Raw genomic sequence first — 14,400 nt, forward strand, 5'->3', positions numbered from 1 at the left:
CGTAAATTGACGTAAACCAACGCACTAAACTGGCGGGAAATTTCAAAACTTCGAATTTCGGGATTATTATTTTTTGAATATTTCAATTAATTAAAAATTAATTACAGTAATAAATAAATGAAGAAAAAATAATAAATTAATAAAAAAATACAAAATGTAATAAAAAATAATAATACTAAAATTAATAATAAATTAATTATTTCCAAAAAAAAAGTAGAAAATAAAAAATGAAAAAATTATTAAAATAAATATATAGTAAAAATATAAATTCTTTTTAATAATTTTTTTTTTTATTCTAATTAAATAAAAACTATTAGTGTTTTTTTTTGGAAATGTTTTGGGAATTAAAGAATTCCTTTTTATAATCATTTTTATAAAAAAAAATGTTTTTGTTAAAATATTTAAAGCAAAAAAATTTTTTTGGAAAAATTTTAATTATTCTATTAATTAAATTTTTAAATTTTAATAAAAAAAAACTAAATTAAATAACAACAATAATTAGAAAAATTATAATTTTACACATTAATTTTTTTAAAAATAATTTTCTAAAATTATTGTAATTTTTTTTTATTTTTAGAAAATAATTTTTTTTTTTTAAATTTGTTTTTATATTTTAATATATAGAAATTTGATTATAGTTGTATACATATTGTTAAATAAATAAATAAAAATAAATATATATATTTTTTTTAATATTATAAGAAATAAATTTATTTATAATTTTTCTTTTCTTACTATTTTAAATTATTTATATTTATTTATTTAGATTTCCGAATAAAATTTTTTTTCCTAATTTTTTTTTTTAATATTATACAAAAACCAAAGTTTATATTTTTTCTAATTAAAGAAATTAATTTTCATTTTTTTTTTCGTTATTTTAGGAAATAATTTTTTTTTTATAGTTATTTAAAAAAAAAATTTTTTATATTATTTTTGCAAAAATAAAGTTTTATCTCTAAAAATAAATTGTAAAAAAATAAATATAGGAATGAAATAAAAAAAAATTCTGTGTCTTTTTTACCTCAAAAAAAAAAAAAAAAAAAAAAAAAAAAAAGAACAAAAATTTGCAAAATCCAAAAAAAAACAGAAAATTAATTAGTAAATTTGTTTTTTTTTTTTTTTTTTTTTTTTTTTTTGCCAAATATTATTGTAAATAATTTAACAGTCTATATCTCGTCAAAAAGAGAACGAGGCAAACGATCATAGTGGAATGTCTGCAAGGTTGACATTCCAAACATTCCCTTTAGTCGGCTCCTTTCAAAAACATTGAATTCTGAAGACTCACCAAAGAACCTGCCAGAAAATTGACTTTTATTTTCTCTGATCCTTTTTAAAATTGGAATTTCAAATTTCGACCAAAAATTCACGAGTCAAATACACGTACGAATATATATATATATAGAAATTTATTAAAAAAGTTAATGAATTATCAAGAATTTCGAATAGAGCAAAAAAAAAAAAAAAAAAAAATTGTTTAAATTTATTTTTAAAAAAATTAGTTTAAAAATAACAAAAATTACAAAAAATTGTTAAAAAAATTTTTTAAATTCCAATTTAAAAAAAAATTAATTTTATTATAATTTTTTTATATTTAATTTAGGTATTTATTAAGTTAATTTTAATAATTATACAACAACAAAAAAATTAATAATAATACTAATTATTATTTATTGTTTATAATTATTGTAATAATAATAATAATTATTATTATTAACAATAATAATACCTAACAATTATTATTTTGCCTGGAATTATTTATTATTATAAAAATAATTAATATTTAAATAATTAAAAATAATAATTTCACAATAATAATAATAATAATAATAATAATAATAATAATAATAATAATAATAATAATAATTATAATAGGTAATAATTATTTAATTACAACTAATTTTTAATTTATTAATTAAAACTAAAAAAATAGTTTAAAAATTTTTTTCTACAATTTTATTTTATTTTTCAAATTATTTTTTAAAAAAAAAAACAATTTTTTTCTCTTTTTATTATTATTATTATTATTATTATTATTATTATTATTATTATTATTATTATTATTATTCATTATTATAAAAATAATTAATATTTAAAGAAATGAAAAAAATAATTACAATAATAATAATAATTAAAAATTTTAAATAATTAAAATAAATAATTAAAATAAAAAGAATATTAATATTAATAATAATAATAATAATAATAATAATAATTTACATTTTTAAATAAAGAAATAAATTTAATTTTAATAATTAATATTTTTTATAATTTAAGAAAAAAAATGTTTTTTCGAAAAATTAAATGTAAAAATGTAATTAAAATTAATTTTTGAAATCAACACTTGCCGGTGTTCTCTGTATTTATTGTGATTAAATAATAAATGAAAGCCAATTACCAATGAGTAATTTACGTAAGCAATTAGACAATTGGCGCCAATTTCGAATATATAGTTCCTTTCCCACAAAGTCCCTAAACGTATATATATATATATATATATAGCTAATTGCAGTTTAAAGTGATAATTGCTAAATTTATTGTCGCCCCCGCGATCAAATGCGCGTCCTTTTCGTTTTGGTCTTTGGACGGCCAACAAAATTAATTGTCCAATTAGTAATTAGACATCACTCGATACTCATTTTTAAATTTTGTTTTATATACTCGATTTGTGTGAGAAAAAAAATATATAATTTTACAATTTTTTATAAATATATTTCTCTCGCATAGTTTTAATAAATATTTATTTGATTTGCATAAATTTTTATTTAATTTAAATAAATTTTTATTTAAATTAAAATTAAAAAATTTTATTTACGTCAAATAAATAGGTATATAGACTATAATTGGCAGCAAGACAAATAATATATATATATATATATATATATATATATATAGATAGATATATATATATATATATATATATATATATATATATATGTTTATTTAATTCAAATATATATATTATATGTTTGGTTCAAATGTAAAACATTTCTCTGTGTGTAATTGTAATATAATATTGTTATTTTTATTTCTTTTTTTTTAACTGCATCTAATTTATTAATTTTTTTTTTAAACATTAAATTAGAATAAAAATTAGGAATTAAATTTTTATAAAATTCAACAATTTGAAAATTAACAAAAAAAAAATTTTATTTAAATTTTACTTCTTATATAGTTGAATTCTATATATATACATTGAAAAAAAATTTATTTGATTCAAATAAAAAGTTACTTGATTATTATTATTATTATTATTATTATTATTATTATTATTATTATTATTACTTGAATTAAATAATTTTTATTTCAGTCATTTAAATGGTATTTATTTCAAATATAAAAAAGTATATTTGGTTCAAATACAGTTTATTTAATTCAAATATTTGGTTTCAAAAATTATTTGGTCCAAGTAAATGTTTATTTGATAACAGTTAAATAACCAATTATTTTATTTAAATAATTTTTTTTTCAGTGTAGTGCAACTAATTTAATAATAATAATAATAATAATAATAAAAATAAAAATAAAAATAATAATAATAATAATAATAATAATAATAATTATAATAAATAATACTAATAATAATAGTAATAATAAATAGTAATAATAGTAATAATAATAGTATAATAATAATAATAACTTAAAAAAATAATAATAAATTATTTGTTATGTAATTTTTATTTATTATTTAATTGTTGATTGCGTTTAATGTTGAATTATTGATAACTCATTTTGTTTTTCTATTCGATTGTTTAAATTATTATCCATATTTATTTACACTGTTAATTTTTATTCAATATTAAAGGAAATTATATCAGTTAACAATCTTTTTTTTCTCTGAAATCAATTAGAATCATTAAAGTCAGAAAATACAATGTAATTAAATGTAGGTAGAAAAAAAAATTTTTTTTAATGAAATTTTTTTTTTATTTTTTGTTAATAATGTAGAAAACACATTTTTTCCTAAGTTTTTTTTTTTTTTCTTAAATAATGTAGACAAAGAAAAGGTTGCTTTCCATTTTTTTTTCTAATAATATAGCAAATAACAATTTTTTATATTTTTTGTTAATATAATATAAATTTTTTTTATTTTTTAATAATTTATTTTAAAAATTCCTATTTTTTCTAAAAATTTAGAAAAAAAACCACTTTTTTCTAATAATTTAGAAAACTTTAACTTAACTTTAAGTTACTTTCAAGTTTAAGTTATTTTTAAGTTTAAGTTACTTCCAAGTTTAGGATGACCTGAAATTTAAGCTACTTTCAAGTTAAAGTTACTTTCAAGTTTAGGATTATCCGATCTTTAAGTTACTTCCAAGTTTAAGTTACATTTAAGTATAGAATTACCCGAATTTTTAGTTACTTCCAAGTTTAAGTTACTTTTAAGTTTCGGATTACCCGAATTTTCAATTACTTCCACGTTTAACTTACTTCCTAGTTTAAGTAACTTTCATGTTTAGGATTACTTAAAGATTATGTTACTTCCAAGTTTAAGTTACTTTCAAGTAAAGGATTACCCGAATTTTTAGTTACTTCCAACTTTAAGTTACCTTCAAGTTTATGTTACTTTCAAGTTTCGGATTACCCGAATTTTTAGTTACTTCTAAGTTTAAGTTACTTTTAAGTTTCGGATTACCCGAATTTTTCATTACTTCCAAGTTTAACTTACTTTTAAGTTTATGTTACTTTTATGTTTAGGATTACCCAAATCTTTAGTTACTTTTAAGTTTAGGATTACCCGAATCTATAGTAACTATTAAGTTTAGGATTATCTGAAATTTAAGTTACTTTCAAGTAGAGGATTACCCGAATTTTTAGTTACTTCCAAGTTTAAGATGACCTGAACTTTAAGTTACTTTCAAGTTTAATTTACTTTTAAGTTTAAGTTACTTTCAAGTTTAGGATGACTTGAACTTTAAGTTGCTTTCAAGTATAAGTTTAAGTTACTTCCAAGTTTAAGTTACTTTCAAGTTTAGGATTATCCAATCTTTAAGTTACTTCCAAGTTTAAGTTACTTTCAAGTAGAGGATTACCCGAATTTTTAGTTACTTCTAAGTTTAAGTTACTTCTAAGTTTCGGATTACCCGAATTTTCCATTACTTCCAAGTTTAACTTACTTTTAAGTTTATGTTACTTTTAAGTTTAGGATTAACCGAATCTTTAGTTACTTTTAAGTTTAGGATAACCCGAATCTATAGTAACTATTAAGTTTAGGATTATCTGAAATTTAAGTTACTTTCAAGTAGAGGATTACCCGAATTTTTAGTTACTTCCAAGTTTAAGTTACTTTCAAGTTTAAGATGACCTGAACTTTAAGTTATTTCCAGTTTAAGTTATTTTTAAGTTTAAGTTACTTCCAAGTTTAGGATGACCTGAACTTTAAGTTACTTTCAAGTTTAATTTAGTTTTAAGTTTAAGTTACTTTCAAGTTTATTATGACTTGAACTTTAAGTTTCTTTCAAGTTTAAGTTACTTCCAAGTTTAGGATGACCTGAACTTTAAGTTGCTTTCAAGTATAAGTTTAAGTTACTTCCAAGTTTAAGTTACTTTCAAGTTTAGGATTATCCGATCTTTAAGTTACTTCCAAGTTTAAGTTACATTTAAGTCTAAAATTACCCGAATTTTTAGTTACTTCCAAGTTTAAGTTACTTTTATGTTTCGGATTACCCGAATTTTCAATTACTTCCACGTTTAACTTACTTCCAAGTTTAAGTAACTTTCAAGTTTAGGATTACTCAAAGTTTATATTACTTCCAAGTTTAAGTTACTTTCAAGTAGAGGATTACCCGAATTTTTAGTTACTTCCAACTTTAAGTTACCTTCAAGTTTATGTTACTTTCAAGTTTAGGATGACCTGAACTTTAAGTTACTTTCAAGTTTAATTTAGTTTTAAGTTTAAGTTACTTTCAAGTTTAGGATGACTTGAACTTTAAGTTGCTTTCAAGTATAAGTTCAAGTTACTTCCAAGTTTAAGTTACTTTCAAGTTTTAGTTACTTTCAAGTTTAAGTTACTATTAAGTTTTAGTTACCAGTACGGATACAATGAAAATACCAGTTCTGGTTCAGTACGGACTGTCCAGCATCGGCAGCCAATACTGAACCAGTACTGCACCAGTAGTCAACTCTATGGTATAATACTGAAATTTTTGGTTGGGTATCTTTTTTTTTTTGAAATAATTAAGCGTATTTTCAAAATTCTCAAAATTTTGCAGAAACTGATAAATATGCATTATATTTCACAAAGAGGGGTAGAACTAAAAAAAAAAGTTTTTTTTTTCGTTTTTTTTTCAAAATCTTTCTTTTTGCCTCTTTCGATTGAGAGCGAGTTAATTGAAAACAAACTCTCGTTTGTGTGTTTGTAAATTCGAATCTCGAAGAACCCGCCTATAAAAAGTATTCGCTTTCTTTATTTATATATATATATATATATATATATATATATATATATATATATTAATTAGCATTTCTAATTCGGTGTATTTCGAATTAATACCAATCGATTCCCGACTCGATGTCGCGAACGAACACAACCGACATAACGACAAGTCGCGTATATATGAGCGATTATCCAGAATCAAGACTCGATTTTACGATATCCTCTCTTTTAATTATCTTCAGTTGCAGTTGTTCGTTTTTTTTTTATCTTTCTTTTCTTTTTTTTTTTTTTTTGTTGTTAAACGTGAGAGCTGCCCGGAACGCTGTGAATTTTCGCTGAGAATTCCAATCGCGCGCGTGTTAAATATATATCCCTTTGAATAAAAAAATTAAATCTTCATATAAATCTTTTTTTTTGGGAATTAGAAAAACTAATTTTTTATTTTTTTTTAGTAAGTATCAATTTTTATTCAAAATTAAAAAAATTTTTTTTTGAATTTCAATTTTTAATTGAGCTACCGGATCAAAGATATAGGGCACATATAACCCATTTGCATTACATTAGTTATATATATATACTAGGGGGCTATGCCCCCTGCGCGCTTCGCGCGCCAACCCCCATCCCCCCTCCTCTCTTCCCCTCCCCCACCCTAAATTTATAGGTTAAGACCGTTTCAAGACTCTGAATGTAGCCGCAAGTCCCCCCTTTCTCTTCTACCCCCCTTCTCTTGACTTGCGGCTACCCGTGTAGAAATTTCCCTACCAGGGCCCTGGTAGTGAATAATAACCCGTGCAGAAATTTCCACCCTTCTTCCCGATTTCCGACCTGGCCCCGGCCAGATTATCTGGTCCGGCCCCGGGTCAGTAAATGTTAGTGGCCCCGGTCGTGGCCAGGCCGGGTTGCCCCAATAATAAGATAAGTAAAAATAAATTTTTATAGAGGAGTGCAGAACTCAAGAAGGCTATAGAAACAGGAAGTACACGTTAGGTAGTGGGGGTACGTGACAATTTGGTTTTCTGAAATGGGCGGATAAGTTGCAAGACGCAGTAGCCTCCTGCGCATATTACGAACAGGTGATAATAAAAAAGCAGATATTTATTTTACCGAAGCATATACGTACGTATAGAATCAGTGTTAATATTTTATTCTGAATTACCGCCAGATGGTAAGTCAACAGTTAGTCTGCGCAGAAGGCTACCGCGACTTGCAACTTATTATATTGCTCTGCCTATTTCAGAAAACCCTTTTTCTTACGTATTCGTACGGTACCTCCCATTTCTAGTCTTCTTGGCCTAACTTTTGTTTTATTTTGGATACATAAATTATTTATTTCTGTGAATAATATGCCAAAACACAAAAGTACGAAACGTGTACGGAAACATCGACTGTCAACCCAATTTTCATCTCTGCCGAATATATCAAGTCGTAAGTAAAAAATATTATTCACATGATATTACATTACCAAATAAAAAATAACCTAAAAATAGAGATTTTGTATTCTAACTTTATGAATATTGTTTTTATTTTTATAGTTTTACAAATGTTCTAGTAGTATTCCTTTGAAAAAATCCCGAATTGAAGTTAAAAATTCTTTTATTACATCTGACTTCTTATATATTCTTTCACATTTGTTATAATAATAATATGTATAAGTAAGAATTTATCACTCGATCGAAATTAGTTTTATAAGAATGATCTTTCTTTCTTATATAATAATAATGATAACAACTATTTTCATGTATGTTAAATATAATTCTATGCCTTATAGCTTCAGATGATTCAAATCATGAAGATGCGAATGTTAATGAGAATATCAGCTCACAGCTAGGACAACAATATTATTCGCTTAGTTCCCATATGGAAGATTGTCTCACACCAGGCGACATTGATTCAAACTACGAAATTAATGAATCTGAAGACCAAATCAATATCCACTCTAAATTGTTAGGCAGATGACTACTGTATGGTTTACCATACCACAAACATTTGAATGGTGGTCAAATCGGGAAAAATTTGATGGCCCCGGTCGGGTCCCCAGCAGGGAACCAGATCGGGCCCCGAGCCATGGCCCCGGTCGGTTTTATTGTTTCATCCAGGCCGGGGGCAGGCCAGATTTCCCGAAGTGGCCCCGGTCTTGCCCGGTCTGGCCCTGGCCAGGGCCCGGTCAAAATTTCTGCACGGGAATCTGGTCCCGATCAGGGACTGTTCAGGGCCAGATTTGGGCCACGAGAAAAATGGGGATTTCCTAATCAGGGACACATCAGGCGTAGCGTCACATTCCCGCCCGATCCGGCCCCGATCCGAGCCATGGCAAAATTTCTACACGGGTATATTCAGAGTCGTGGAACAGCGGCGGCGGCGTTGGCGGCGATATCTTTTTGTAATATAGGTAGATATATGCCCTTCTTTGATCCGGCAGCTCAATTTTAATTTTTTTAATTTTATTATTTTTAATTTTTTTAATTTGTTTTTTTTCTATTGAGTTTCTTCTTTTTGTATAATTTTTTTTTTGTGGTCAGTTTTGATTGAATCGGTTCACTGTAAAAAGAAGGTACCATCAAGATAGTACCGATTTTAGGTATTAAAATAGAACCAAAAGGCGCAATTAAGTACCTATAAAGTTTGGTATTAAATTAATAACTCTCGTTTTACAGTATGTTTTGCTAATTTAGAAATTATTTTCCAATATTATAGCTATATATACGTTCGGAATTTGGAATTTTTCTTTTTGTCGATATTGACAAAATTTTCTTGGATTTCTCATTTTTTAAATAAAAAAAATGAATTTTTTTCAAATTTTTTTTTGACAGGCGTCCTTGACACGACCCGTTTCCCTAATGCCTCTTATATATATATATATATATATAGAAAGAGAGAAAGACGATGCGTGCTAATGTTGTTATAATGACACCGTCAACCATAGTTATGGTGATTTGTTTCGGAATCAAGAGAAAAATAAACGAAATTCAGAATAAATGAGAACGAAATCTAAAAATTTAATCCCACTTCTTGTTTTTCTATAAAATTATATATCTTCCTATATTACAAAAAGATATCGCCGCCGCCTCCTTGACCTAGGAGGGGGGTGTCCCTCCTTCTAAATTTTGAGGTTATGTTCGTTTCAAGGCACTGAATTTAGCCGCAAGTCCCCCCTCCCTCCTCTCATTTCCCCTCCACGGCCAAAAATGACCTAAATTTTGAGGTTATGTTCGTTTCAAGGTTCTGAATATAGCCGGAAGTCCCCCCTCCCTCCTCTCATTTCCCCTCCACGGCCAAAAATGACCTAAATTTTAAGGTTATGTTTCGTTTCAAGACTCTGAATATAGCCGCAAGTACCCTCCCCTTCCCCACCAGAAATGACCTAAATTTTGAGGTTATGTTCGTTTAAAGACCCTAATAAAGCAGTAAGTCTTACTTGATCCAATATTGCAAAGATTTGAATGAATCAAATGAAACAATTGATTTGACTATACATACATATATTCTCAGAACAAGAAAATATTTTCTTTCCTTAATGTATTTTACATTTATTACAAGTTGATTAATATATTTGCTCGAATTCCATATTTTCTTGGATCAAAAATATATGCTCTCGTCCCAAATATACTATCTCAAGACAATCGTTTACTTGAATCAATGCCGTAATTGACTTGTCACTATTCAATTCCACGGTTTATACTTGAAGCAAGTAAAATTTTCTTGATTCAATACTATTTTTTTTTTCAGTGTATTAACATTTATTTGTTTTTTTTTTTTTAATTTTCATAAAAACATACTAAAAATTGTTGCGTCAAGCTTAAAAATTGTAAATAGTTATTTAAAAACTAAAAAGTACTATATACTTTCGCAGATAAAGGAAAAATATTCTTCAGTCATCAGAGATTGTAATGCAAAAAAAAAAAAAAAAAATTAAAAATCGAAAGTGTCTTTTTTGAGAAAACTCACTTTATAAGTTTAATTTTAACTTTTTTTTTGTTGTTTCTATTATATATAGGTATACGTTATTTTTGAGCACATATTTGAAAAATTTGAGAAAAAATGAACAAATTTCATATATATATATAAAGCATAATTTTTAATTTCTTATTACAATAGATTAAAAAATATTCCAAAAAAACACACTTTCTTCGTTGACGTTAAATTTCAAAAAATCATAACTTCCTTCATTTTCATCAAATCAAAGAATTATTATATTACAAATTCATTGAAATCTGAATAAATATTATTAAAATTAAAATTATTAAATTTTAATTAATAAATTAATTAAATTAATACTAAATTAATAATTAAATAAATTAAAATTGACATTAAGAATTTTTTTTTTAAATATAATTTGCCTAAAAACCAATAAATTATTAAAAAAAGTCTTGAAACGAACATAACCTTTAAATTCAAGTCATTTTTGGCGGGAACTTCATCTCCGCACTTGCGGCTATATTGAAAGTCTTGAAATTTAACATAACCTCAAAATTTATGTCATTTTTGGCGGGAAATACGGAGAGAGAAATGAGAGGAGGGACGAGGTACTTGCGGCTACTATATTTAGAGTATTGAAACGGACATAACCTTAAAATTTATGTCATTTCTGGCGAGGGGAGGGAAGGGGACTTGCGGCTATATTCAGAATCTTGAAACGAACATAACCTCAAAATTTAGGTCATTTTGGAGGAGCAGGGGAAATGAGAGGAGGGAAGGGGGGGGGGACTTGCGGCCCTATTCATATCCTTGAAACGAACATAACCTCAAAATTTAGGTCATTGCTGGCGAGGGAGGGGAGGGGACTTGCGGCTCTATTCAGAGTCTAGAAACGAACATAACCTCAAAATTTAGGTCATTTCTGGCGAGGGGAGGGAAGGAGACTTGCGGCTATATTCAGTGTCTAGAAACGAACATAACCTCAAAATTTAGAAGGGGGGGGACTCCCCCCATCCTAGGTTAAAATTTCTGAAATAGCGGCGGCGGCGGCGAAATTTTTTTATAATATAGAAAGATATATATATATATATAAATCATCAAAACTTGATTCCGTTTGCCTCGCATGATCACCAACTAAATTCAATCAAAATTTTTTTTATCTTTTTACATTTCTTTTTCGTTTCTTTTTTTTTGGGGGACATAAAAACAAAGTGTCGTGTGGACTAAAGAGTTCTTTTCTTTATATATATATATATATATATATATATATATATATATATATGTGTGTGTGTATGTGTGTATCTAGCAGAGCAATGGCAATTCGTGGAACGACGTTTTCAATTCGCGTCGCGTGGATTTTTTGTAATTAATCTTTAGACTCGCGGAGGAGGACGCTTTGCTCGAGGGTGAGTGTTGCTTTGAGGCAATGACAAAGGGGGGAAAGCGAAAGAGGAGTCCAAAAGGAAGAGACATAGTCTATCCAAAAGAGCAAGAGAGAGAGAGAGAGAGAGAGAGAGAGAGAATTCAGAGACCAGTCTGCCGCGGTGTATCCGCTTTTTGCGGGCGTCAGATGACAGTCGCTTATTTACCGGGCCGCGCGCGGCCATCTTGCTTTGCGATCTGACTTAAGGAGGCGGCCGCGGAAAGGATGATGATGATGATGATGATGATAAAAAAAAAAAAAAAAAAAAATTAAATCAGGCGACGGACGCGCCGGGGACCGAATTAATCGATCGGTTATCAATGTCGATGCGCCCTGATGAGACGGCACATTTGCCGCTTTCTATATATATATATATATATATATATATATATATATATATATATGTAACAGAAATCTGCGCAAGAATTATCATTGCCGCAACATATATCGCTTCTTATTGTATTATATATGTGTGTGTGTGTCTCTATTTCTTATTCGTTTTCTTTGCTTTCATTCTTATTCTCATTCTATATAATTTCTTATTATTTGTTGTAAATTCTTTTTCCCATTTCTTGATTCGCTATATATAGCCAATTGTTAGGCAAAAAAAAAACGTTTATATGTTTTAAAAATCGTTATATATATGAGTTCAATACACTGCAAAAAGATGTATCTTAATATACGATGTTTTGGTAGTCATTTTTAAGATGTTTTGGTAGTAACTTTCTATAGGTTATTTAAAATATCTTAGTTTAATGATGTTAATAGTATATATCTTCGCCAAAGTGCTTTACATATATTTTTGATGAAAAAAATTTTGAGGTTAACTATGGCCTCTTATGTAAGATGCTTAATGTATTTTATATATTTTAGTAACTTCAAATTCTTACGTATCTTAGAATTTACAAGCATCTTTTTTCTAAACATCTTATATGACCCTACAAATATCTTAATTCAAGTAACTTATAGAAACTTACCGAAGTAACTTATACAATTTAAGATGGAAGAAATATTTTCGCATTTTTGTTAAAACGCAAAAAGCATCTTAAATATTAATAAGATACTTTACAAAATATCTTTTTTTTTAAGGTGGAAGATACTATTTTTCCATATTACATCTTATTGTAAGATACCAAATAAGTCACTTATTTTTGCGCAGTGTATATGCAGTTTGGAAGCAGGTTTACAATATATACTCATATATATAGTTATAGAATTTAAATTACTGGAAATTTCTATTAATTTTTAGTTTACTAATTAGTAAAATTACTAATTACTAATTACTAACTATTTTTTTAAAAAATAAATTATAGGGGTTTTTTTAGTTTATGGAATTGGGTGCCTAATTTGAATTATAGTAAACGAATTTATATGTGTATATAAATCGGTAGCCTACAAATTAGGTTATTTCTTTATATATATATATATATATATATATATATATATATATTGTGGTCGATGATAACCTCGTTGAAACCCGATTTTTTTGCCCCTCAAGTAGATATACACATAGAATGGAAGTATAGGGCTAATAGCGATTAACGACCATATATCTCATTCCCATCCAACGACAATATATACAGATAGAACGGCGCATATTACATATCCTCTCTCGGCACTAATGGAGGCATCGATTGTATAATACGATTTTTCATTTGCTCTGCGCAATTTTTTTTTCTTTTTCTTGAAAATACACTAAAAATCATATCTTTTTTTTCTCATTTTAGATTTTTTATTTGCGCACTTGTAAAACGAAAGATATTAATTTAATACCAACTTTAGGTATATATAATCTAAATTGTCATTTTTGTTTCTATTTTGATATAATATACCTAAAATCGGTATACTCTGCTTTAGTAGTATATACTTTTTTTTAAAAGAAATATACGGCGCGTTTATATAAAGAAAAATTATATAAATATCATTTTTAAATATATTTTCTTTTTTTGTTTCAGATGCGCACACTATATAATATATATATGGACACAAAAGAGGCTATAAGAAAAAAAGGTTGTTTTATATTAATGATGAATAATAAAAATTAAAAAAAAAACAATAATTAGATCCACTTTGGTCGATCATAAAGAATAATAATAATAATAATAATTTCAGCCTATTTTTGAGGCTGAATTTAAGGTGTAAACGGAGTCAGACCAATTAAAAAAGGACAGACTTATGCAAAATATATGGGCTTAATTTAAGGTGTAAACGGTTTAAGACTTTGTTTTTACTGTGAATAATAATGATAAAAAAGGGTATATAGGTATATATATATATATATATATATATCTCACGGAAAAAAATAAGTTTGGCTATATTATATATATAGATAACGAATTTTTGGCTCTGTAATATTATATATAATATTTAGTTGCCACAGCAAAACAAGTTAGCTATGGAAACTAATTATTAACTGTATTATAACTAACAATAATTCACAGAAAATTAAAAGGCATTAAAATAAGCTGCAACGCTTTTGCTTATTTTAATACCAAAATAGTAGATTAAAATAAACAAAATTGGATTAACATAATAAGAGTTGCAGTTATTATTTTAATGCCTTTTAATTTTCTGTGTTGCTATCCATATAATAGCAATAGGGGGTTAGTTATAAGGTAACTAAATTTTAGCTAATATATATATATATAGCGCTAATATTTTTCTCCGTGCTTTATTTATATACATATAT

At 26.2% G+C, this 14,400-nt stretch overlaps 1 protein-coding gene across 1 annotated transcript in view; it reads right to left on the reverse strand.

Annotated features, from left to right (window-relative positions):
• LOC127290941 (zinc finger protein rotund-like) overlaps positions 1-14,400 on the reverse strand; it is a 403,126-nt gene that overhangs the window by 361,948 nt on the left and 26,778 nt on the right. The window lies entirely within an intron of this gene.

Source organism: Leptopilina boulardi, unplaced genomic scaffold (assembly GCF_019393585.1).
Source record: "Leptopilina boulardi isolate dan_hultmark-lab unplaced genomic scaffold, ZJU_Lbou_2.1 LbouV2_97, whole genome shotgun sequence".
Lineage (NCBI taxonomy): Eukaryota > Metazoa > Arthropoda > Insecta > Hymenoptera > Figitidae > Leptopilina > Leptopilina boulardi.